The following is a 26,332-nucleotide window of genomic DNA, read 5'->3' as shown; positions in this document are numbered from 1 at the left end:
TTAGGGGACCTTTGTCTACTCACATATTTTGCAGCAAATCCTCTAGTTTTTTCCACTTACTGCTCCCCTCATCAACTCAAAGGGGCCCAAACACACCACCAGAATTCAGTCAAGATAAAAGACTTCCACACACACGTTCTAAACATAGTAGGAAGAAAAGGCAGGAGTATTACATCCTCCCAGCCCCTGGGAGTTATTGTCTGGCTCTATAACAACTAAATGGAGAAATTGGTATACTTTCAACGTGCGGGATTATCACCAAGGAAAATGTCATTTTAATACCCATTTCATTTGGGCAAGATACTATGGCATACACACAGGCTCATGTTCATAACCACTCACAGAGTGAAGCGATTTACATTGACAAGGGAGATAACAGAGGAAGAAACACTTTATCCATAGCACTTGAGGAAATCCACTCCCTCACAGCGCTAAGCCCTGGGGATGAAAGCTGAGCAAGAACAGACTAAAACAAACAGAAGAGGAAATCCCAGTCTTGCTATATCATTGAATTATGTTGGGACTGTGTGTGCTTAAACTGTGTGTTTCCTTTCACTGCTATTTCCATTGTCAGCATGAGATCCTGCTGTCCTGGTGCCGGGAAAGCCAAAGACACAAGCATTTACCTACACTAATCTGAGTGTACACACACACACACACACACACACACACACACACATACACTTTAAAATCGCTACAGACAAAAGAGAAGAAGAAATGGTCTGGCCCATGTGGGGCTGCCATGTGCCACATCAAGCCTGGTGCTATCGGACCATCTGGGGCTGAAATTCCCCACTGCGGCACCCAGACAAGGATTAATGACTGCAGTCCGGAGCCCGGGCTCACGTCTTACTTCACACAAATGGGAGGCTGTTCTGAGCAGGAGAGAAATCCTGTTGATCCAAACTGGGCCAAGGAAAAGTAAATAAAACCATGTCAAATTCTGCAGGCAGGAATGGAAGATTAGTGGAAAACCCCAGCAAGCCTCACTCCCGAGGGAGAGAAAGAATAGTTCTTCCGTCTTCCAACCCTTTTAGTTCCTGGGCACAGAGAACACCTTTCTTTTAAGAATTAAAATCCTGTATTTGATTTTTGAGGATCTTTTTCTTTCTTTTTTTTTTTTTAAGATTTATTTATACAAGCACTGGGTACAGTCAGAAGCGCGGGAGGGTGAGAGAATTCACCAGAGCCAGAGCGGGGAACAGAACAGGCAGAAGGACTGAAGTACACTGCTGAGGGGAGCAGCGGGCGGCAGGAGAGGTCTGTTGCACCATGTGGGACCATCGCCGGTGGCCGGGGATTGAACTGGAGCTGCAGAGCCTGCAGGCAGCTTCGCAGCCCAGCACTCAACCTCTGTGCCACCAGGGAGGCCCGAGGATCTTTTTCTTAAGTCTAGACAGGTATGACCTTAAATGCCACACTGGACCAGGCAACCCAGTTGAAGGATGTGCCTTTGCACCAAGCAGGGCCATGGGCAAGCAGGCTGCTGGCGGGAGACAGTCGTGCTCACTCCCAAGGAGTGGGACTCCCCAGTGTCCAACACGGGCCCTCAAAGACAGCACTGAAGACTTTTAGTTCAGTCTCCAAAGGGTTCTCCAGTTTTTTTATTGGTCATGGACATGTTCACAATGTAAAGTTAAATAAAACCAAAGCAGAATATCAAATGTGTGTAGATAGATAGAGGTGTGTATATATGTATGTATGTATGCATGTGTACACAAATCATGTGCATGCATATATTTGTATAGACACACACACATATATATAATGTATGTACACATATATAACTGACCCTTGAGCAATGCAAGGATTAGGGGCACCAATCCCCATGCATCTGAAAATCCACATATAACATTTGACTGCCCCCAAAACTTAACTCCAGTCATTTCTTGCTATCTGTGGTATCTGTAGGGAATTGATTTCAGGAGCCCCTGCAGATACCCAAATCTGAGGATGCTCAAGTCCCTTATTGTCAGCCCTCTTTATCTGATATTTCCTCATCCATAATTCATCTACCCAACATTAGCAATTGGTGGGTTCCATGAATGTGGAACCTCCTATATGAAGGGACAACTGTATTTATTGGGGGAAAAATGCATATAACTGGACCTATGCAGTTCAAATTTGTGTTGTTCAAGGGTCAAAATATGTATATCTTCCTCCCACTAGACAGAAAGAGGACACCAGAAGGAAATACACCAAAACTGCTAACAGTGGCCATCTCTAAGTGGTAGGCATACAGATAGGTTTGTTTATTATTTCCTTTGCACTTATCTTTATTTTCCAAGTTTCCTACAATATGCACGTTTTTACAAAGGGAGAGGGAGAAGAGCATACAAAACTTCAAATAGATTGACCCATCTTTAAAGCAAAGTTGCCTCCAAAGCTCTACCCCAAATTGTGGTGTCACCCCACAAACATCAGAGCCTGAGAGCCAATGACCCACACCAACCAGTGACTAGAAGAAGCTTATGCTAAGGAAGTGGGCAAAGGCCTCTTTATCCGTAGAGTCCAATCTGTTGTCCTGTTCTTCTGCAACACACACACACACACACACACACACACACACACACGGCTCTCATAAAGCAAGCACAGCCCCTGGCCATGGGACAGGTGATTTCAGCCACATCTGTGATCTGTACAGGCAACAGTCTTGTCCACCTACTCTCCCTCTTCAGTTCAGATGGCATGGCCAGGCAGTCTCTGGCCTTCTCTGCAGAAGGGGCTCCGAACCTCTAGAGTCAGAATGAACTCGAATCTTCCAGTCCAAAGAAGTGCTGGTAATTGTTTGCCGGCAGGGAGCAGCAGCCTTTCCCAGGCACATGTGCACTCTGAGTTGGCCACCTACCTACAGGGTGGGGAAGGGTGGTACATGTATTGTCATCTGAGGGCATCAGGGAGGAGTGAAAGCCACGTGGCAAAGCATAAGGCCTTGGAGGCAAGCAACTCTAGCTTCAGGTATGAATAGGAAGGAGAGGGGCCTTGCTCTCCCATGGTTCCTAGAAGATACCTTTAGGACACAAATGCCCTTGCATTTATTACTTCTTTGCAAAATAAATCAACACCTGTAAGGTAGTTTTGTAGCCTGTGTCCTCAGCATGCCACATGTACCCATTGGGTATGAATCTGTGACCCCCTCCATGGCCCAGGCACTGAGCTGGCACTGGGCACAAGGTTGATGGATTGATGTTTCGCAGACGGTCTCCTTCTAGGTCTTTGGTATCACCAAGCTAAAGAGTTGGGTTCCAGGCATAGACTTCAGAGGAGGGGGGAGCCCTAGCAGCATGTGGAACAAACTTCTTAGGGAAGTTTCTTTGTAGTCTGAATACCAGCAAAGGTGTCCCCAACAGAAGACAAAGCCATTCCTGATCCAGAACAGACTGACTGTAAAGAGAAACCAGAAAACTTGCTGGAAGAAAGACTTATTAGGGCCCCGATACTGTTCAGGTGAATCAGAGTCCTCAGGCTGTGTCAAGTCAAGGTTCACTGCCTCTGGGGCATGGCCTCCAGGAGCACAGGGCTGAGCCTGACAGGTGCTGTAGTACACAGTCTTGTATAGGAAACTATTTCTCGTGAGGAAGATGAAGAGACAATTTCTAAATTGCTCCTTTACCTCATGGAGCATACCCTCCTAAGTCCTGATGCATTTTAAAACACTTCCAAAGAAGATGTTTAAGATACATGCCTCTTTGCTTTAAATAGATTCTCCATGCCAGCTCTAAATCTGTTGGATCTTGGGCTCCACCAGAAAACTGCCTTTGAAGTAATAATATAATAATGCCAAGTATTTATTAAGAACTGTTAAAGCATCAACCTATGTTATCCTTTTATTTTAGTGCAGATGTTCCAAGAAAAAATTATATTTATCTGAGGCTATAAAACACCTAATTATACAACCAAAATTTCAAGACACCAGAGTTGGAGAAGAGACCATTGTAATAATAGGGGTTGGGGGGGTGGGTTCCCATTTATTTTATGATCTCTATTTCCAAGGCACAGTATGGGACATTTTACATAAATTATTTTAATTGTTCTTGACAACATCACCAAGAGGTAATCTTTTGCATCCCACTTTGCAGATGAGAAAATTGAGGCTCAGAGGAATTAAGCAACTGTTCAAGGTCACACAGCCAAAATCCAAATCCAGACATATGACTCAATAGTATCACAGCCAACAAGGACCAAAGAACTGTGAGGATAGAAGAGTTACCTCATCTATCCTTGGACTGCGTAAAGGCTCTGCGATTTAACAAACACAGTCCAACATGGTTATGTTCTCACACAACTGAGTAAAGAAAATGTAGACTTCTAACACCCCACCACCTCACCTCCTGCCTATCCCTTAAAAAAGATGGGCTAGGAGGGCAATGGGGAACAGTAGGTCTAAGCAAAGATTCTGGATTCTTCACAGGCTACAACAGCTGGACACCAGCAGCACTGTTCCCAAGACCCAACATTTTCTATTCCTGGAGTGCAGCTGCACCCCATGTGCCCACCTCACTTGGCTGGACTGGGGAGGGGGGCACAAGTGTTCACAAACATGGGAAGGTGCAAACATCAGGGACAAAGTCCAGAATAAATGCCCTTCCATTGCCGATGTGGGAGGAAGGGGTCTGTCCTCATTTAGGGGTTGAACTAATTCAATACCCCAACTGTTAGCTGGCTGTGACATTTTTTACAGAAAACAGATCTGAGCCTTTCGCAGGACACAGCAAAGAAGGTGTTGTTTGGGAAAGTCTGTAACAGGCAGAAAATGCTGGGCAGGTGTTCAAAGCACAGACTTTGAGTGGACAGACCTGGGCTCCAGGTCCTAGACAGTGGAACTCAATCACCCTTCGAGTCTCAAGTCCACATCCATTAGGACAAAGAAATAAAGCATATCTACTACCAGAGGTTGGTCTTAGGTAAAAGAATAAGCAGGTACATTAATAGTTCTTGATAAATCTCTGGGATTACTCTATTATTGCTTCTATTATCCACTATATCAGGATTTTCAAACCGCATTTGTCATCCTGCATATTCTCACTGATCCTGGAGATTGGTTTGCAAACAAAGCTCAACTTTGGAAATTTGTGAAATAGCCAATTTTCTTTGTGTTTTACATTTGTGTGACTGCATTTCTTTCAAATTTCATAGGACTGAGTTTTCAACCCTTCACAGTATTATTAAGCACCGTAGCAAAAAGAAGTGGAAAATATTTAAGTTCCACAATGTCAAAAATTAAAATACAGTGCAACTATGACTAGCTCTAAGCAAAAATGTCTTCTGTTTTATGGATATGACCACAGTGAATTTTTTCAGTGGGACAGTAATTATTACAACCCTGTGATTGTCATCCATATCTCACCCTAAATGAATGCTACTATCCTAAATGCTTTATTTTAGATCTCTTTCTTTCTCATAAAGGTCACTGGCTTGAAGTAAATGAACAAGATAAAAACCATATCTTAAGGATGTATTTTGCAATACAACAATCCTTTTTTGTTTTAAAGTTTTGCTTTGCACAACATAATCTATGTGTCAACCTACCCATACTCAAGTTGTTCTTTGACTTAAGGTAAGAGTTCCATGTCTTCAAGAAGTCTGAAAACTGCTGCCCCAGGCTGGTCTAGCTTGCTGCATCTTAGCTCAGACCTGCTGGAAACACCTGAGGAGACAGGTGTTCTCAGAGAGACAGGAAGCATTCCCATCCCCCAAAATGTTCAGGCTTACTGAGCACCTTGGCTCCTCCCTCCCGTCACACCTCCTGTGGCCACCAAGACACAGTCAGCTCACAAGGTCCTGCTGGGCCTCTCCATCTTCCAGTACAGGGGTTCCCAAGCACCAGGGCCTGTGGTGGATTCAGGTCCACAAAGCCACCTATGTATGAACAGCAGAGGCCACTGAGTGCTCCTAATGCAGGCACTGAGAGCCAGAGAAGGGAGCTGCCCCTGTAGGAACAATGCTACACCCAAACCAGTCACCAAAAAGTCCCTATAGCTCCCACTGTTCCTTTGCTGCAGATTCCTTTGTAGCTGTCTTTGTTTACAGCATCTGCTACTCCTTTCACTCAGCACCACCCTCCCCCCTCAACCTCTGGCTGCTGGGAGGTAGATGGAGGCCTAGAGGCCTTGCAGCGATCTGGGGCCATGCTCCACAGAAGCACCCGAAAGACACCTGTGTCTTAGCTGAGTTCCAGGCCCACCTGCATGCATTCTACTGCAAAGTATATCCATGCTTACTATAAAACCTATGTCCTACCTCCTCTCAAAATGGACCTTTCAGGAAGCTGTGCCTGTCCAGGGGCCCACACATCTCTGGCAAATCAAAGCAAACCTCTTCCCTCCCTGGCTTTCCCAACTTGTGTTTTGGGAAACATGGGGATAGTGAAGAAGGGCGTTACCATTCCTTGGAGCGAGTCTGCTCCATACAACCAACTAAGTACTTGGCCCTGCTTGATGAACAGCCCAGGTGTCAGGTAACCGGATGGCAACACCACTCTTTGGCTGGGGACTTGCAGAACAGGCCAATGGCTCCATGGCTTGGGCCCCAGCAAAGTCAGTGCCCACCCTGTGTTTCCTGCTTCCCTTGTCTTCCCACCCCTTGAGACCCACTCATTTATAGGTGGGTCACAGGAGGAAAAAGTAGAGAAAAATCTGAGTCAATAAAACCAGAAGTAGAAAAGCAGACCCCAGACAAAAATGTGGGGTCTGTGCCCTGGAGGTTAGAATTGGAGGTCATCCACGCCAGCTTCTGTTAGAGAGACGCTACCTGAGAGAAGAGCTGCCTGAAGCCAGCTCGAGAAGGAGAAGCTTGAGAGGAGAGGCTTGATTGGGTTTGGAAAGGTTTGACTGAGCTTGAAAGAAGCTGCAAGAGACTTAACTTGGGCTCCAGGAGAGACACTGATGCTTCCTCAACAGCTCCACCTGAGATGAACAAACTGCTACAGGTTAGCTGGGGCCTGGTCTCATTGGTGGGACACCACCATCTTGCAGGAGCAGCATTTGGTTTGGACTGCTAGCCACTGTGGACACTATCTGGGGCAGGAAGCTGGCCATCTATGGCCTTAGGAACTCTTTCCCAAGGAAAGAGTCTCCTGTTTGTCAATAAACCCTGCTGTTGGGGCCTCCCTGGTGGCGCAAGGGGTTAGGATGCAACCTATGCTATCTGCAGCCACTGCAGCACGAGTTCGATCCCGGCCAGGGAGCAACCAACATGGTGCAGCAGAGCTCTCCTGTCTCTCCTGCTGCTCCCCTTAGCAGTGTATTTCAGTCAGTCTGACTGTTCTGTTCCCCACTCTGTCTCTTGTGAATCCTCTCACCCCCTACACCTCTGGCCTGCACCCCAGTTCTTGTATGCATAAATAAATAAATCTTAAAAAAAAAAAACCCTGCTGTTGTTAGACCCTGAGATTGAGCTATGCCTTGCAATTGTGAGAACATGGTGAAGAAAACACAGGCAGTGACCTGTCCCCAACCTTTGCTCATTTTTACTTTCTGTACATAAACTTGAGGGCTGCCACCATGTTCCCTGAGAGCATTTCTCGGGAGAACATTTCCTTATTTTTCATAGATGTTACCAGGCTTGGTACTGCTACCACCTTCCTCTGCCATCCTTTCTAACATGGAACTGATCTCTAGAAATCCTTCCTTAAATCTAATCTAGATTCCACAGGCTGCCATTTGAGTTCATTTCCTGTGGCTCAATTCCACCATTATTTTTTAAGCACCCTTAAGAGGCCTGACCAGGCTGCCCCGAGCTACTGAGAACAGGGTCTGGCTCTTCCTTCCAGAAGTCAACATTCTGGTTGAGGACAAATAAGGAGCCGTACTGCCAGCCCCATCACCTTGTTGTCAGAGCAGTGACAGCCTGTGGGGTACAGGAGAAGGGAGAGTGGAAGCAGCCGAGGAGACTGCACTGAGGGCAGGCAGCTCCTAGAAGGAGAAATACGATCTGAGAGGAGCATCTTGAACAAAACAGCCGTGTCTGTGCAGGAACAGGGGGAGACCAGCCGATTGCAACAGAGTATGTGTGAAGATGGGGTGGGGGCCCTCCATCCTTCAGATCAGAAGGCATCCTTGGAGGCTTGGGTAGGAAAGTCACTTCATAAAACTGGTGATTTCAACTGGTTGTTCCAGACTGAGGGGGAGAGAATAAAAGCAAAACGAACAGTTAAGAGACACTGCCAGAAATGCAGACAAGAGGTGTTGACAGGGGCCTGGGCTACCCAGTGGCAATGGGGATGGAAAGAAAGAATCAATAAGGGAGATGGTTAGAGGAAGATTCTGGAAACAGCTGTCACCATCTTTCTTCTGGATCCAGCCTACTTCAGTAAATGTGATGTAATTAGGTCACCTCCTGCATTCCCTGCTCCAGGCCAAGAGCTGCTTCAGGCTCTGGGGATGAGTGTGCTTGTCAGGAGTAAGTCTGAGAAGTGATCTCTTGCCAACCAGCTCCTCGCCTCTCCAGGTCCTCCCCTGAGAGTCGCTGTTTCAAGGCCCAGCAGATCCCGCTCCCTGACCCGTTCTCTCAGGTCCCTAGGGACCCTTCCTTAGACCTCTGACCCTGCAAATCCCATCAGGGACCTGGCTGCTGCCTCCTACCCATGAGAAGTGTTTGGAAGAGGCCGGCTGGTGCCATTCTGCACCCTGTCGGCTGCCAGGGGAAAATGACACCCCTCCCAGAGCCACAGTTTGGTTTAGACAACTTAAACCAATGTTTCACAAAAGATGACTGCTAGGCGTCCGTGACCCTCCTCCTAAGTGCACATTCACCTTCCCTCAGAAATGTTTTAGCACAAGGCAACTGCTACGTGGACTCCTCAAGGGAAGTTGCCCACAGTTGACTCATGGCACCCACTGTGCTGTCACTCAGTGACCTCGCTGGAGATGTGCAGAGGTGGGAAGGGCACCAGTAAGGGTATTGGTGGCCAGAGAATGAGGGGAGGTGGGCGACAGAGGAGAGAACAGAGCCGGGAATGATCTAGAAGCAAGGTAGCATGTGGGATACTGCAGCCCAGTCTCCGAGGTGGACATGGGGGTCAGGGCTGCTCACTCAGGGGTGTGATGCCCCCTGGCCAGCCCTGATCTCCTACAGGGAGGAGCTGTGCTGTGGAGCTGAGTGAAACTTCATCATGTTCTACTCTAGACCCTACTTGAACCTCCAGTAAAGAGACTGTCCCCAGTTTGGCCCAGACAATAGGAAAAGGTTTCCCTATAAGAAAGCTTCACTCCTCCTTTGCCAGCCCAGTACCCATGAGCCTGCCTCCTTCTATGTCCACACCCAGAAACAGGCCCTGTGGAGTTTGGCCAAACTTCCAAATACTACTAAGAAGTCCCACCTGTGTTTAATCCAGACCCAAGAAACTCCTTTCCTTATTGACTTGTACTTTTCCCCTGAGATCACGTTCCTCTTTCTCAGATTCCTGAAGAAGCCTTCAAGATTCAGTACCCTGTGTCCCAGGCTTAATTCTCAAATGGCTTCCAGAACATCACTCTAAAACACACCACAATGATCTGGAAAGCATTCCGTTTCTCAGGTATCTCTGTGGCCAGTGTAGTGTGATATTTAACAGCATGGCCTTTAAAATCAGTCAGACCAAGATTTCAAATGCCAGCCATACCACGTTTACCTCCTGTGTTGTCTTGTGACAGTCACCTAACCTCTTTGTGCCTCATTTCTTCATCAGTAAATAAGAATAATGCCTGCTCCATGGATTTCTCATGAGGACTAGTGAGCTGATGCCTGCAAAGCACTCAGCACAATACCTGGCACCCTATAAACACTCGATAAATGGTAGCTATACTGATTAGGACCAGCCCACAGCCTTCAGACAAAAACTGGATGGGGGAGGCTGAGAGACTGGGGAATGGAAGAGAAAGACTTCAGCCAGTGGGAAGTTCCACTGGGTCCTTCCTCTTCTTCCTCTAACTGGTGAGCAAAGCCTCCAGGGACCCTGGATGTGGTAGAGGTTGACTTCCAGAAGGCCTCTTGCTGTGTAACCTGTCCCTTCTGGGGAAGCTCCAGACCCTCCCAGAGACCCAGGCCCTCCCGAGATTGCCTCTCCAGTGTAGAGACTTCCAGATGGGCTGTCCATCTCCAGAAAGGCATCTGTCCTTGTCAGATACCCCAGACCCTTACTGTCTCTCTCTCTTTGGGGCTTATAAGCTGTGTTTCCTCACCTGCCCTTGGCAAATTTATGATAAAGATAGAAAATATGAACAAACATAAGCACAAGAAACACATATGTATATGACATAATTATTTAGACTCTGAAGATATGTAATAATAGTAACTCTACCCAGATGAGTGCAGTCATTGTAGACTTTCTCCCAAATGCTATGTGAGATGGGTTCTTGTTTCACTGGCAAGCTGAATAAAAGGCCCCAGGAAATAGAAAGGGGGCATATGGAAGATCACCTCCAATGCAGAATATGGGAAACCTAAGACACAGACACATGGCACACACCAATGAGCAGAAGCACCAGTGCTGGAGCCCCAGGGGAGTTTGCAAATCAAGCTAGTGATATCTGGGCCCTGGACCCTCACCAGGGCTGGCTCTAGCTTTGGCCTCAAATGCACGGCGCCTGCATAAACAAACAGGGGATTACGCTGACCCAGGCGACTGCATTTTTGATTTCTGAAAAAGTTACAATATGCCAAGAAAAACCATCTCTGACACCAACAAGGAAAATCTCAGAATAACTCACAAGGGACACAGCATAGCACAGCCAAGGAAGTCTGCCTGCTTCCTGGAGGAGGCAATTCGAGGGCAGCCTGACCTCCTGCTTCCCAAGCTGGGTGCCAGCCTCACACATCCACGATGGACACTCATGCCCAGGCCATGGGCAAGTCACCTCTCCAATCTGGGCCTCAGGTCCGAAGCTTCCTGGACTTCACGTCCCATAGATGGGCATCCCCCTGCACCAACCCCAGCAGCCCTCTCTGCCCTCCTTACCCAGTTCCTCACTGCCTTCTCTGCCCCACGCTGCCCCCCACCTCTGTTTATTCCCCTTCATATTTTCGACCTTTATCCCCCTCAAGAGCTCCCTCTGCTCTGCTGCAACTGCCCCTGCCAAGGTGGCTTGGAAGTCCTGTGGAATCATTAGCCCAGGCAAGCACTCTGCTAGGATGTGAGCAAGGAAGAAGGACCAGGCCCTTCCACCCTCCACCCAGAAAACCCAAGCAATGCCTGAGCAGTGACCTTGCCCCAGGCAACCCTGCACCACCTCTGAGGTTTTCTGGCATGGTTAAGGGGTTTCTTCTTACCACTTGACTGAGCTCCCTGCCCGGCAGCCCCCTCACATTCTCGAGGATTAGCAAAGCCCTTCCTACCTGGTGTTTACGGGTTCCAGCCACACACACAGCAAATACTCAGATGTTCATAAGCCCCAAAACCAAACCCAGAGCCTGGACCCCCTAAACTCTCCTGGGCATGAAATACTGAAACAACAGAAGTCAGCCAGCCCTTTACATGAGCCTATACCAGCATGTTCTGCACATATAATCTCAACTTGCCGTGTGCAATGAATACATGGGTTTATCCCTTGCTCTAGTTAGTGACCTTATTTCTGTCTAGTCACATGTCTGTAAAATGTGCGTGATAACAGAACCACCTCATAATAAGGATGTTATAGGCCAAAGTGTAAATGAAGACATGTAAAGAATGTGGAATCAGGCTTGACATAGATTAAAGACTCAGTAAACGTAGCCACTGTTGTCATCACAAGCACATTCATTTCCCATGACAACCTAAGAGCTATCAGGGCAGAGAGTAACTGAGTTTCAAAGAGGTCAAGCAACTTCCTCAAGGTCACCATGTCAAGGAGCACTAAAACATGACCCTCAATGAAGCCTTCTTACTCCAACTGACTTTGCACCATTCAACATCCAAGAATGGTTATTTGCTGCCTGCATACAATTCTGGTCAAGGAGCTAGAATGGGGAGCAAGGTAGGCATGCCCCGATTGTGCAGAAAGTGAGAAGAATAGAAGCTGGTTTGGGAGCAGTTGGGCAGGACTGGTCAGAGGTGCTGACTGCGGGACACCGGTGAGGAAAAGATATATGATCCTCTGCAGAACCTCTAGGACCGGAGGCTACAGAGGGAGATATGACAAGAGAAGCAACTCAGATTTCTCCCCCACCAGCTGCCTGGGCCCCAAGCCCTTCCACTTTCCCTTCCCTGTATTCTCAAAGTTATCAGGCCCAGCAGTCTGTCCTGCCCCGTGGCCTGACCTGACACGAGAAGCAGGGAAGATGACTCAGTCCTCCCTGGGGCTCTGGCACAAAGTCAAACACAAAGATGCCACCTCGTTATCTGCAGGGGAGTGATTCATCTCCAAAACTTCTCCTCAGAACACATTTCAGAGGCCTGGGTGGATGGTTTCATCGCTGCTCTCAGGCTTTCCCATCAGGAAACTCCTGCTTCTTGTTCTTCAGACAAGCTGGATTCCAGGAGGAGTCTGTTCATTGTGTGTTCCCTGGACCTGCAACTTCCAGACTTTGTCAGCATTTTGATAACACCAAATCAGGAGATGTGGAGCCAATGTAAAAGCTGCTAACAGCCAGTTCCATCAGCCTCAGTGCAGAGGGCCTGAGAGGAGCCCCTCGTGGGGAGCTAGTCCCTGGAGAGGTGTCTTCAGTTGGGGTGAGCCTGGACGCCCCTTCTTATGCTCAAATTTTTCCAGATTTGTCTGCCTTTCCTGGTGGTCTGAGGTATAAGCAGGAAATTGGGTTTCATTTCCTGCTCTGCTTATTTTGATAAGAAGAAAGTTGGAAAGAGAACAACTTCTAGCCTACAATGAACTTTCTGGATAGAGCTAACTGACCTTAAACTGGTCCCAGAGGAGTCCAGAGAGCCAGCAGCCCTCCTGTCTCTTCACACATTTCTCCCAACCTTCAGTTATTCAGTCCACAAATATTTTAACCTACTACATGCCCAGCGCTGTGGGGACACAGAGGTGAGCAAGGAATACCGGCCCCTGCTCTCATGGGCTTTACATTTTAGGGTGTCAGGAAAGAAAAGGACACAATTAAATGGACAAGCCATTTCAGATAGAATTTCTGTTAGAAAATGAAGCAGGATAATGGCCCAGCAAGTGACTGGCTCATGTGGTGGCAAAAAGGCTTGGGGGAGGGGTGACATTTGACCACTGGCTTGAAGAATGTGCTGCTGACACAAAATCAAGGGGAGAGCCTGGCTTCTGTACTCAGCAGTCTCCAAGGCTAGTGGGATGGAAAGGCACACACATGAGCATTGCCTCCCGCTTCACCTGCCTTATCAGAGCCTACCTGAGGCAGAAAGTGGCAGAGGAGGGCAAAGGGCAGATTACATAGGACTTAACACAGGCCAGAGGGAGGACTTTGAAAATTCATCCTTGGTGCCATGAAGGGTTTTACTAAGAGGATGATGTGATTTGATCAACATTTTTTTTAAAGATTCATCCCTCAGAAGAAGAAAAAACAAACCAATTAAAAAGTAGGCCACTCATACCAGGAATTTAGAAAACTTAAATAAGAGACCAGGAAAAAGACTAATCAATACAAAGTAAAAATCAAAATCAACAAGCAACTATAAACCAGACACACACTACGGGGTGGAGCGGTGGGGGGTGGGGGGGGTGGGGAAGGAGGGGTGGAGAGAGGAAGGACTAGGGTCAAAGTAATGGGGGTGGATTGTATGGGGAATATAACCAAAATGAAAATGCATACATTGTGCAAAGATGAAAAATGATGTAAGAATCATATAAATTTTTTTAAAAACTGATAAAAAATTTAGAAAAAAAGTAAGCCAAAGATCCTAACAGGTTTCCCACCAAAGAAGAGACACAGATGGTAACTAATCACATAAAACGACACTCCACACATCATCAAGGAAAACGCAAATTTAAAAACATAATGAGACACCACAACATACCTACTAGAATGGCTAAAACTCAGACAGTGACAATACCCAGTGCAGGCAAGGGCGCGCGGCAGTGGGAGTTCACCTTCATTGCAAAATGTCCAGACACTTTGGAAGTCATTTAGCAATTCCTTATAAAACTAACCATACTCTTACCCTGGATCCCCCCATTGTAGTCCTCAATGAAAACTTGTGTGCACACAAAACCTAGACACCGATGTTTATAGCAGCTCTATTCATTATTACCAAAACTTGGAAGCAGCCAAAATAGACTTCAGTAGATGAATAAATAAATCGAGGTCCATCCAGACAACAGGATATAGATCAGTAATAAAAAGAAAGGCGCTATGGAAATATGACATGAAGGGAGCGCCACCGCCTATGACAGGGTGACAGAAGCCCAGATGAAAAGGCTGTGATCCCAACTGCAGGACATGCTGGAAAAGGCTAACCTCTAGGACAGTAATAGGTTGAGTGGTAGCCAGGATGATGGACATCGCCATCACCTCACATGGGCACCTTGTGCAGGGTAAGAACTCTCACCAGCTACTGTCTTAGCAACTTTCAAGTATGCACTATCATAACCGTCACCATGATGGACATTAGATCCCCAGGCCTTATTCCTCTCATAACTGTAAGTTTGTGCCCTCTGACTAACATCTCCTCATTTCCCCCACCCCCGGTCCCTGGCCCCGCAATCTACTCCCTGGTTCTATGAGTTTGACATTTTTAGATTTCACATATAAAGGAGCAGCCCCTCACCCTTGCTCAGCCTCAACCCCTGCCCTCCCTCTTTTCCTCAGTAACACGCCCTCAGTAACTCTCATACGCCAGAGTCTCGGTCTGCAACTGGGACCCCAGCCAGATTGCACCTAAATGGGCAGTTGTCACAGGAACCTTGAGATGAGGAGGAGACGTGTCTATGTGAGTCCCCAGCAGACTTGAAGCCATGAGCCTCTTTGATACCGGGGAGGGAGAGAAGGGGTGGAGACAGACCGGGGCAGGGGACAATCCCACACGGAGGGGGGAGAGAGCAGAAGGAGGCATTGAAAGAAACCAAGAAGGAAAACCCAGCAGATGACCAGGGGCCAGCCAGGCTCTGCCCCTCTAGCCACAACCAGTGACAGTCCGGCCCGACGTGTGCTGGGCTGCAGGCCAAGGAGAGGAACTCACCTTTACATGGAAACGATTTGGCTGCATTTACTCAGACTGTGGAAGTCTCAGTGAAGATGGCACAGACCCTCCCTCAGGAGCTCACCCAGGGGAGAGGGTGACCAGGTGAACGTGGTCAGTGTGACACCTGATGGGGTGCAGGCCAGGTTCTGTGAGTTGTCCGTTGTGCCATCTGCTCACTCCCTTCCTGGCCCTGCCCAGAGGTACCCTCTCCCACCATATGAAAAGAAAAAAGAGTAAGGGCTCCACACCCATGAGCTGGTACTGTGTCAACCTGGCTTCTCAGACTTTAAGGTGGCTACGAATTACCTGGGATGTTGCTAACAGGCAGGTCCTCGTTCAGTGGGTCTGCAGGGGCTCTGCAGGATGCTGCAATTCTAACAAGCCTCAAGGTGACACCAATGGTGAGGGCTGGCAGACCACACCCTGAGCGCCAAGCGGGTAGAAGACGCACTACACCGACAGCAGTAGTGAGGAGGTCAACCTGAGCCAGGGCTTTCCCAAGGAGAGGCAATTCCTGTAGCAGGAAGATTCGGCTAACCCTTGGCCACATTCCAGCACTTCAAGCAGCAGCACGTACTGTGCCTGAGCATAGAATGATACATGAAACTCTAGAGCCTAAAGCATGATGGGAAGAGGAAGAACCACAGATAACAACTCCAACTGCTGATTCTGAGGTCCCTGACTTGGTGCCAAGCACTGTGAAAAGGACATGAAGTGTGTTTCTCAGTCTATTTGCACAACTGATGCTATTCGTATTTACATCTTTCATACAAGAAAGTTCCAGAAGTTATATATATATATATATAACTAGTCCAGATGACATGGCTACTACCCAGGCTGTCCTCTCTAAAGTGTGCCCTCTGCTTCAGGACAACTGAGTTGCCTCTTCAATGAGCTAAGCTGGGTCACTGCCTGATTCTGCAGCAGGAGGTCAGGGCAGACAGGAGCAGTGTGTCAGGCGAGCATCCTGTCACCAAAGCCATCCAGAGCACTTCAGGGCTTTTGGGTAGAAATGAGGCCCCTTTCCTAGGCCCCCACTTTTCTCCATCTTGACACTTAGCCTGCTATTGCTAGTTGCCACTGTAAAGCACTCAGTGCTTCAAGACCCTTGGGCCCTTTTGCAAAAGAAATACCTGAGAAGCACTGTTTCATTCCCCAGCTAGACAATGCAGTGCGACCATCCAAAGGAGGACCCAATACAGCCTCTAGGAATACTCTTTCATGGAAACAAAAAATTACTAACATCTGCTGTGAGAAGGGGTTATGTTAGCCCTCTCCTTCCCCAGAATACAAAGCTCTGCACAGACAGGGGTCTTCATTCCTAGTCCAGAGAGGGGGAGGGGCTGGCACTGTCACAGGTTGGGCATCCCCAGGGACAGGGAACACCTCATTTCTGAGGTCCCAGGCCCCAGAGCCAGGGACCTGGAACACGACCCATCAAAGGTCAACTGTTACAGGGCAACCCCAATGTGAAATGGGTTGCCTGACTGTGGGGCCTCACCCATGTGCTTAAAAAGGACTTATAACGAGAGTCAACTGCAGGCACACATAAAAGGTTAATAAAGGGCTTATTTACAAAAAGGGAAAATGAAGAAATGAATAACTCAGAGAGAAGGGAGACGAATTGGTGGATATGTCCTACTAGTTCTGCTAATCTGGAACCCCAATAGCACGCTGAAAGGCAGCGGAAAACCAAGGACCCCCCATTGCCAAGGCCCACGTGTCTGGTTATATACCAAACCTGGCTGCTCAATTCCACCCCCTGTTCCCAGCAAGCCTCCCTTCGGTGGTGATGACATTATGGGATTTGTAGTCCTTGGTGTCTTGAATCTCTTTGGTCTTGGGGGGGGGGTGTCCACAAAACCTATTTGTGGAGTGTGTTCAGGATAGCCTTTCCCCCCAACACTCCAACAAATATTAGTTGAATGAACTGATGTCTCCTGCTGTCCTGGGAAACTTGGCCCAGCACAGAGAAGAAATCATCACTCTAAATTTTGTAGTGAGTAAGTGCAAATAAAAAACAGCTCAGTCCGTGAGCCTCCAGTCCTGACCGCCCACTGTGTGTGACACCAGTCGCTCCTTCCCTCCAGCAGCCAGCAAGATCTCCCCCGCCCGTGGAGTCATGACCAAGACAGAAGTCCGCGGAGCCGACAGCTGCAGAGTCTAGCTCGCTCCACTCCCCTCCTGGCTCCCGGCGTCCGGGCTCCTGGCCTCCCAGGCTGTGACTCAGGCAGAGCTCAGAAGGCTTCTGGCCAGCCCTGTGGCGGGAAGTTGGTGTGAAAGGGGTCAAACGCAGCCCCATCACGGCAACCGGATGTGGATCCTCGCCCCAAAAAACTGAGTGCCTCCGAGGAGCAAGCAGCATCTCCAACACCCGAAGGAACACAGTGCTGAGGGGCCCAGGGCAGGGTTCCCCATCTGAATGGTGATTGTGAGCTGCCTTAAAGAAGAAATTTCAACAGCTCACGTCCAGCTGCCCAGACCTCACCTGAACCATCACATCCTCAAGAAAACCCTCTTGCCTCTCCGACCTTCCAGACAGGGCCGAAGCCCCAGGGCCAAGCAGAACTCCTTTGCACCTCTCACCACACTGAAGCTGTATTTTACATGTGTGAATTATTTCATTACCTCCCCCACTTGACGGACACTCCGCCGCAGCGCAGCTATGTCTGCTTTTGCTCCTTCATCATTATATCCTCACCTGCAGCTGTGTGTGGCACACAACAGCTCAGTAAGAATGTGCTGGATGAATGTTAGAACTGGGTTGGGAAGTCAGGGTAATGGCTTTGGGATGGAGCAAATAGTTTGAATATGGCAGGAAGCTACTGTGATGGGTGAGCTTATGAGTGATTTAAATCCAAGTTTTGTTAACAATCCTTTATCAACAATAACATGGGGGCTGTCTGCTCCCAGGGAGGCCCCCACATCTCATCTGCACCTGCCTAATTTGTCTATCCATAAAACCCAGAGCCAGGTAGGTGGCAAGAACAGAACCAGCACCACTAATCCTGTCTAGGAGCAGCATGTTACCATTCATTCATTCATTCATTCATTCACAAACAGTTGGTCATAGCAATGCCCCGGAGAAACAGAGACAAAGTTTCCCACTACAGAACATGAGGCTCCACGGCATGCCCCTGCTGCAGGGGCACTGCTGTCCTGTCTGCCGATCCGTTCCCTGCTGGAGGTTCCTGGCCTCACACTGATGAAATCCCTCACGTTGAATCCCATCACAGCAAGAGCCTCACAGCCAAGAGAGAGAGACCCCTGGAGATGACAGAGAAGATAGATAGGCACCAACATTGGTGGTATAGTAGGACATGTGCCTCTTCTTACCCCGGCGGGAGAGAGGTACTTATCTTAATAGGATGATTCAGTCTCAATAGATGCATTAATTCCATATTGAATAATCTTCTCCACACTTATGTTCAATAATTATAGAATAAAAATACATTTTTTTTAAACTCTAGCTCTGGCAGGTGTCCAGTGCTTTTGTCAAAGCCAGGAGATTGAGTCAAGACAGGATTCCCTTCAGGTCCTGCTCCATGCCAGTGAACTGAGAGCATGAGATTTGAAGTCATGGTCAGAGTCTGAGGCCCAGTTTTACATCCACAAGCCCAGAGATCTTGAGTTGAGGTTATGTTTAATACCCCAGCTACCTCTGCATGTCCGTGAGATATAAATAGTCTCAGGTATATTATCGTATTGTGTGTATCTGCCACCTTCTAGGTCTCAGTAGGTATCAGTAGTAATAATTGCTGTGGTTGAGATCCTAATAATTAATATTTTTTAAGTACAGAAAGCAAAAGGCTATGTGTGGGGGTTGCATAATACCCCCTTGCTGGAGCATGGGCTGGATGAGAGAGAGGCAAGGCTGGGAAACGTAAAATCCACCTGGGAGAGGGAGCTAGAAGAGCTATACCAAGAGTCTGGGCTTTGTTCGTACCCCCATGTAGAATACCTAGGTTCTGAGTATCTGCCCTGTCCCAGAACAGTAGGGGATGCTTAGTCCAGCTCTCCCCATGGGCCGGATGACAAGGTAGCAACAGGGTTTCCCAATGGGAAATGAGCCCCACGAAAAGGAAGGTTCTATCCTCTTCTGCAAATAACAATCCTAAGTCAGCACTCACCCCAGGGAGTATATGCATCCCCAGAGGCAGCAGCAAAGAAAACTCATGGCTTACACTCCAGAGAAGCAGGAATCAGATACACCATACCCACCATCCCCTTGAAAATCCAAGTGTCAGAAAGAAGATGTGTCCTTATGTCTGGTGTCTGGGGAATTGCCCACAGCCCCTCCCAATGCTGCGGTTCAGAAGGACAGAGCAGCTTTGTTCCCAGCTCAATATCCTGTGTTCTCTGCCAGCTCTCAGAAAAGACAAATGGTACTTTCTATGAAGGAGCTGCCTCTCGTAATAATAATAATAATGACAATGGCAATCCTTCTTTATTGCAGGCATCATTCTAGGTGTTTGACAAGTTCATTCATTGGGCCTCAACACAGTCCTACAAGATAAATACTTTCTACAGATTTTAAAGCTGGAGAAACGGAGGCATCAAGAAGTTCTGTTTCTCGGCTAATGTCACCAGCTGGTAAGGGATGGATCCAGGAATGGCATCCAACTAATCTGACTCTAGGTTTCATGGTCAGAATCACATCCTACAGGCAGGAAGGAGGTGAGGAAAAGTTCTGCTTTTTAAAAGATAAACTCAGGCCATTTGCAGCAATATGGATGGAGCTAGAAAGGATTATGCTCAGTGAAATAAGTCAGAAGGGAAGAGAAAAGTATCGGATGGTTTTACTTATAGGAGGAACATAGGAGAACCAAAAAAGGGATCGGGGGAAAAAAAGACAAAACTAGCAGGCAAACTATAAATCAGAGACATTCAGCAGGAAGGTGGGGGAGGGAGAGGATTAAAACAGAGGCAAGAAAGAGCACAAGAAACTATGGTGATGGTTCACAGGTGACTTGGTGGTGGGAATTTTATGGGGACTCCACCTGAGAGGAGCAATCAAACATTGTACAAAAATGAACAATGACATAATATATATAAAAATAAATGAAAGTTTTGCTTTTAAAATGGATACTGCAAGTTGCTGCCCTTTCTGACTCCATGTGGTCACTCAGTATCTACCATGCATTCATTAGGCGCCTAGTGTGTGCTCAGAAACCGTCTCTGAAATCATCCCTAACAGTCCTTTAGAAAAGACACCAAGTTCACTGGTCTGTGCACACTGCTCATTAGATTATATTCAGATAGACACCTAAAGAACAATGTTTTGTTATTTTTTTAAAAGAGTTAAGGATGCAAATGAGTCAGAACAGTCTGTTTTAAACCATTTTTGAATGAACAACTGAAACGTTACTGCCCAAATACTTTCACAATGAGACTAACCCCAATGCAGTATCACCTGCTCAGGGTCTTTGCACAACATCAAGTGACAAAATTTCTCCTGGTCATCTTCGTGTTGCTTCAATATTTTCTAAATGTGCCATTCATTGATTAAGGAGCTGTAGTTCTATATGTTTTGCTTTGTTTGTTTTCATTTAGGCTGCACGTATGTGTTCATGTGAAATTCTAGAACTAGTTCACTACAACAGCACCTTGCACAATGGTCAAGATTGGTCCAACCAATCCCGTGCTCGGGAGCAGGGTCTCATGAAGGTATTTGGGTTGATCATTTAAGAATCCATGAAGGTGTACATTATGGTCTCAAAATGAACAGTTTGAGACCTTATTCTAAGTCTGAACACTTCTTCCCTACTGATGTGTGTGTGTCTCTGTCTGTGTGTCTGTGTATGTGTGAAAGAGAGAGACAGGGACACAAAGAGAGGATGAACAGCTGTTAAATGCTATTAGTAATTCAACTCAAAAAAAAAATGTCTTGGGGCCTCCCTGGTGGCGCAAGGGGTTAAGACGCAACATTATGAAGCTATCAGCAGCCATTGCAGCAGGAATTCGATCCCTGGCCAGGGAGGTGACCCACATGGTGCAGCAGACCTCTCCTGTCTCACCAGCAGCTCCCCTCAGCAGTGTATTTCAGTCAGTCCACCTGTTCTGTTCCCCACTCTGTCTCTGGTGAATCCTGTCACCCCCCACACCTCTGGCCTGTACCCCAGCTCTTGTATGCATCAATAAATAAATCTTGAAAAAAATAATAAAAATATCTTACTATCCTTCCTTCCAACTTCTACGCCAGTTTAACTCAGGTACATTCTGCTACAGCAATGGAAATCAAGGCTTTCTCAGCACTTTACAAAAAGAAACAGAAGCAAGGTAAAAGTGAAATCAATTAAAATTGATCAAACATCACTGACCTCCGTTATACAAGTTGAGGTTCTTTCTAAATCAGCTTGGAAGAAGATTTGCCCTCCTTTCTAAAAGTTTGAAATCTATTATAATGCAGTTTAAAGAAGTCTGAGAAGTCAGGATTCATTCATTAAACATGTTTCCAGCATATTCTAGATCTCAGATACTGTTCTAGGACCTGGGGAACCTGTTCACAGGTAATAAGCAATACCTAATCTAGCAGTGGTGCTATGTAATAAGGAGAAAAATTAAGGGTGAAAGGCTGGAAGGAGACTGCAGGTAGCATTTCTGGTCCACAGGTTAGTTAGGCAGTCTCTGAGAAGGTGACACTTGAGCAGAGCCTTGAAGGAAGTCAGTGAGTGGGCCACTAAGCGGTTTTCTGGGAGAGAACATTCCATGCAGAGAAATAGCAAGTGCAAAAGGGCGTAAGGAAGGAATGTACCTGGACCACTCAGGGAACAGGAAAAGGATCAGAGCAGCTCCACACAGAGGACAGTGACAGGAGGTCAGATCAGGGAGCAAGCAGAGAAGCAAACCATAGGAGGCCATGGGAATGAGCGGTGATGGACCCAGGCCTCGCTGGAGAGGCTCTGCACTGTGTTGACCACAGAGGGCAAGAAGGCCAGCACGGCAGCAATCCTGTTGAGAGGTAATAATGGCTTGGACTAGGCTAGAGCAGCAGAGCTGGATACATTTTGAAAGTAGAGTCAATAAAATGTGCAGATGGGTATGATATGGCATAGGAGAGAAAAAGAAAGAGGACAACTCCAACGTTGGCACAACTGTAGAGATGGCGCCGTCACTGATTGACTGGGGGGAAGACTATAGGCACCAGCCTTCTCTGACAGCAGCAGTTGACGCACCAGACCCAGGTAACAGTTGTGAGTTTTTTCCTTCCTTCTGGCATCACCCACTTCTCATTTCATATCTACCGGTGAACAGAAGAGGTAAGTAACAAGCGAGGCTTCCTTTCTGCAGGGTCAGCAAACTGCGCAGGGACAGTCTGGCCCAGCTCTGGTTTTGTAACATAGCCACACCCATTCTTGGGGTTGCCTCTATGCAGTTCTCAAACCTCACTATGCATCAGAAGCACCTCTAGGACTTGTTAAAAACAGCTTCCAGGACCCAAAACTAAGGGCTTCTGATTCAATAGGTCTGGGTGGGGCTCAAATTTACATTTCTGAAAGTTCTGTGTCATGCTAATGCTACTGGTCCAGGGACCACGCTTTGAGAACACAGATTCAGAGAGTAACCTGAATATGTCGACATAGATCTGTGATACTCAGTCACATCATGAGGGTCTTGTTCCTGACTGTAGTGAACTCAAGTTTTTCCCTTTTAATTGTAGGTTCAAATGTACAAACAGAATCTCAGGGGAAAGATACCCAACTCTTAAACAAATTCTTTAAGCAGGCAAAGGATGACGTAAAAAGATAAAGGCACATAAACCTCACATCATCCTAGGATCTGGAAACTCTAGCCAGAGTTTAAGCGCTGCTGTATTAAGCTAGCTTTCTTAGCAACTATGAAAAGGGAAGCTTACTTTCTTTGCTTCAGAAGAGCATCGGAACAAAATTAGATCGACACATATTTCACCATTGTGTCAAGACTGAGATATGCTTCATTAAAATAGATTCTATTCCACCAGTTTCCTCAAGCTGAAGGTGATCCAGGCCTTCTCCTAACACCCAAACATTCTAAGTAGGGTTGTCACACTTAGAAAATAAAAATAAAATGCTTATTTAATCTTCAGATAAGCAGCAAATGTATTTTAGTATAAATATATCCCATGCACTATTTAGGATATACTTATACTTTTTTAAGGTGTCATTGTTACTCCAAAATTCAAATCAATAGATGTCCTGTATTTTATCTGGGTACCAGATAAAATAAAGTTCCCCAAAGCATCCAGTCCTATTTCATTTGATTTGGTCTTTCTAGAAAGCTGGCAAAGAGTACATAATTCACATGTATAGGTACATAGAACACTGGATTTAGATAGAAAATCCACCATGTCCCTGCCGTTGGGAGAATATAAGTCAAGTAAAAGGAAAAGGAGATAGAAATGATTTTGTTACCCAGCAAGACAGCTCTGCAGGGTAATTACACAATCAAGATGCCAGAGGCTCTGAAACCACAGAGAGGGGTTTGTCCTCACGCTTGATGGCCTTAGACCATCGCCTGGGTTTTTGTTTTTGCCTCTTCCTTCATTGTCAGCTGTCAGAGATCAGTGTTCCCATATATCAGCCTTTAGCCATCGCTCCTCCAGATTTCTAATTTGATGCTTCCAATTTTCCAATGAACTCAGAGTTCATGTTTGAATCACATTTAAACTGATAATAGGGCCTTCCTGGTGGCGCAAGGGATTAAGACGTAACCTAAAAAGCTATCTGCAGCCACAGCAGCACGAGTTCGAGACCCAGCCAGGGAGCTACCCACATGACACAGCAGACCTCTCCTGACTCACCCACTGCTCCCCTCAGCAGTGTATTTCAGTCAATCTGCCTGTTCCATTCCCCTCTCTGTCTCTGGTGAATCCTCTCACACACCCCCTCATACCTCTGGCCGGTACCCCAGTTCTTATATGCATAAATAAATAAATCTTTAAATAAATAAATAAACTGATAATAACAGGCCCCAACTGAAAGTCTGGATATTTCTTTTAGACAAACAGCAGTCATATATACTAAAGATAAAGACCAACTGGAGTCCTGGCAGGGATGCAACCAGGAGAGTGAAGAAACATTCATTCACCTTGAGAAAAAAAAAAAAAAAACTGAAGGAGCCTTTTCCCATCCTCTCTCTCCTGGCTAGAAGGAGACAGTCTCTAGACTTGAGAAAGGAAGCCATGTCTAAGGATGACAGCACTGGAAGACAGAAGGACTCAGGTCCCTGATGATTTGGGGGAACTACCACACTAGCTCTAGACCATCTACATCTGGAATTCCTTGACATGAGAATGAGTCTCCAGAGGAGTCTGTTCTCTGCAGTGAGACACCACCCCTAAATTCTATAGGAACAGGGTGTATCTTTAAAATATAAAGATAAACCAAGACAAGGTTACCCACATTGTGCTAAATTTTAAATACATACACTTGACAAATGACTGGGAGGTTTCCATATATGAAAAATACAAGTTAATATAATTGTGCTACTTCTTTCAATCCTAAAAACTGTGACTGGCCAGGTAACCTCATTTGGAAACAATGTCCATAGAAATGCAATTTACATAGAAATGCAAGTTAAAACTACAACGAGAGGCCACACACCTACTAGAAACTGAACATAAATATGAATAAACAACTTTGATGATGCCACATGCTGGTGAGGAGACAGAGAAATCAGCATCTTCATATGCTGACAGTGGGATGCAAAATGGTACAGGGACTCCAGACCAACATTTCACGGTTCCTCATAAGGACAGACATTCAGCTCTCATCTGACCAACAATCCTGCACCCAAAAATGAAAATTCATATTCATACAAAACGAGGGCATGGATGTTTCTATAAGCTTTATTCATAATTGCCAAAAACTGGAAATAACCTAAATGTTCTTCAACTAGAAGAATGGGTAAATAAACGCTAAGTACTCAGCAAGAAAAAGGAACAAGCTATTGATAGCTGCAGTGACAAGGCTAAATCTCAAGGGCACTATAATTCATAAAAGAAGTCAGACTCAAAAGACTATATAATTCCCTTTATATGACATTCTGGAAACGGCAAAACTGGAGGGATGGAAAACAAATCACTGGTTGTCAGGCATTAAAGTAGGGTGGGTTGATTCACTGGAACAACACAAGAGAATGTGGGAGTGGGGGCAGAAGGTGAGATAGACCATCTCTATATGGTTATTGCTGTGGTCACTCCACGCATTTGCCCAAACCCACAGACTTGTCCACCTAAAAGAGCATTTCATTTATTCTATGTCAATTGAAAAATAAATGTTTAAAGAGTTCAAATGAATGCCCTTCAGGAAATCAGGCCTGGGCCACAGGGCTTTCCTAGAATGTCCACCATGGACCCAGTCTCAGTATCTGGCCCAATCTAGCCCATCCCCACTCACTCCCCGCCGGCACTGTCTGGACATTCCTCCAGAATCTACTACGGTGGTAGGCAGAGAGGCGTCTCCGTCCAAATCCTGGACACGTTTTAACACCAGCCACTCACTGGCACCCCTGAAATACAGAACAATGGTTATATTGTGTGCCGCTCCATACCGGACGCCGCACTAATGCTAGCAACGAGTTCCATGGTGACTCCCTGCTACTGGCCTTTGCAGCTGCCCAGCTCCCAGGACTTGAAGATCTGCCCAGGGTAATGTGGAGTCTGGATACAGTTCAACGTGTCAATATTAAATGTATAGCTCATAACAGCCTCAGTCCTTAAACTCCCTGTACTACTGTAGACAATAGACCCACTCCCACCGAAATCCCCAGTTTCAGGCTTCCAAAGAATTACCCCTGATGACCCCTTGGAGGATACTGTCCCCTGAGGCTTCGGGCACCCAGGATCAACCCGTGAGAGTTGTACCATGGAAAATCCATGTGCTCGGGAGGGACTCCGATCTGGGGTGCATTCAACCTTACACCTCCTCAGCATAAGCACAGTCTGGCTTTCTTGACTTTCTGCAACTACTATAGCGGGTTTATTAAAAATGGAGTATCTACGTCATATTGCTATAAGGGTATTTTGTCAACCCAACAAAAAGAAATATTCCAAACATAAATCATTTCAGGCCCCCTCCACATTAACTGGCATGAAATAAATAGAATCTGTCTTGTGGGCACAAAGTGCTAGAGTGGCTTTGCCAGCTTCAAGCATCCCACTTGGCCATCATAAACACCACCCAAATGCTTGAAATGTAGTAAAAACCTGCACAAAAAGCTTTATTCCCCACTCTTTTTTCTCCCACCTCTACTGGGTAATCTGAACCTCACTCTGACATGTTATTAAGGGAACAA

The 26,332-nt window shown here is 46.6% G+C and overlaps 1 protein-coding gene across 1 annotated transcript in view; it reads right to left on the bottom strand.

Moving 5' to 3' along the window:
- Positions 1-26,332, bottom strand: part of SMOC1 (SPARC related modular calcium binding 1) — a gene marked incomplete at both ends in the record, with an annotated part of 138,600 nt that overhangs the window by 90,270 nt on the left and 21,998 nt on the right. The gene's annotated exons all lie outside the window — the stretch shown is intronic.

This window comes from Talpa europaea (genome assembly GCF_964194135.1).
Source record: "Talpa europaea genome assembly, chromosome: 8".
NCBI classification, from domain to species: Eukaryota; Metazoa; Chordata; class Mammalia; order Eulipotyphla; family Talpidae; genus Talpa; species Talpa europaea.
This window is presented reverse-complemented; position numbering and strand designations above follow the sequence as displayed.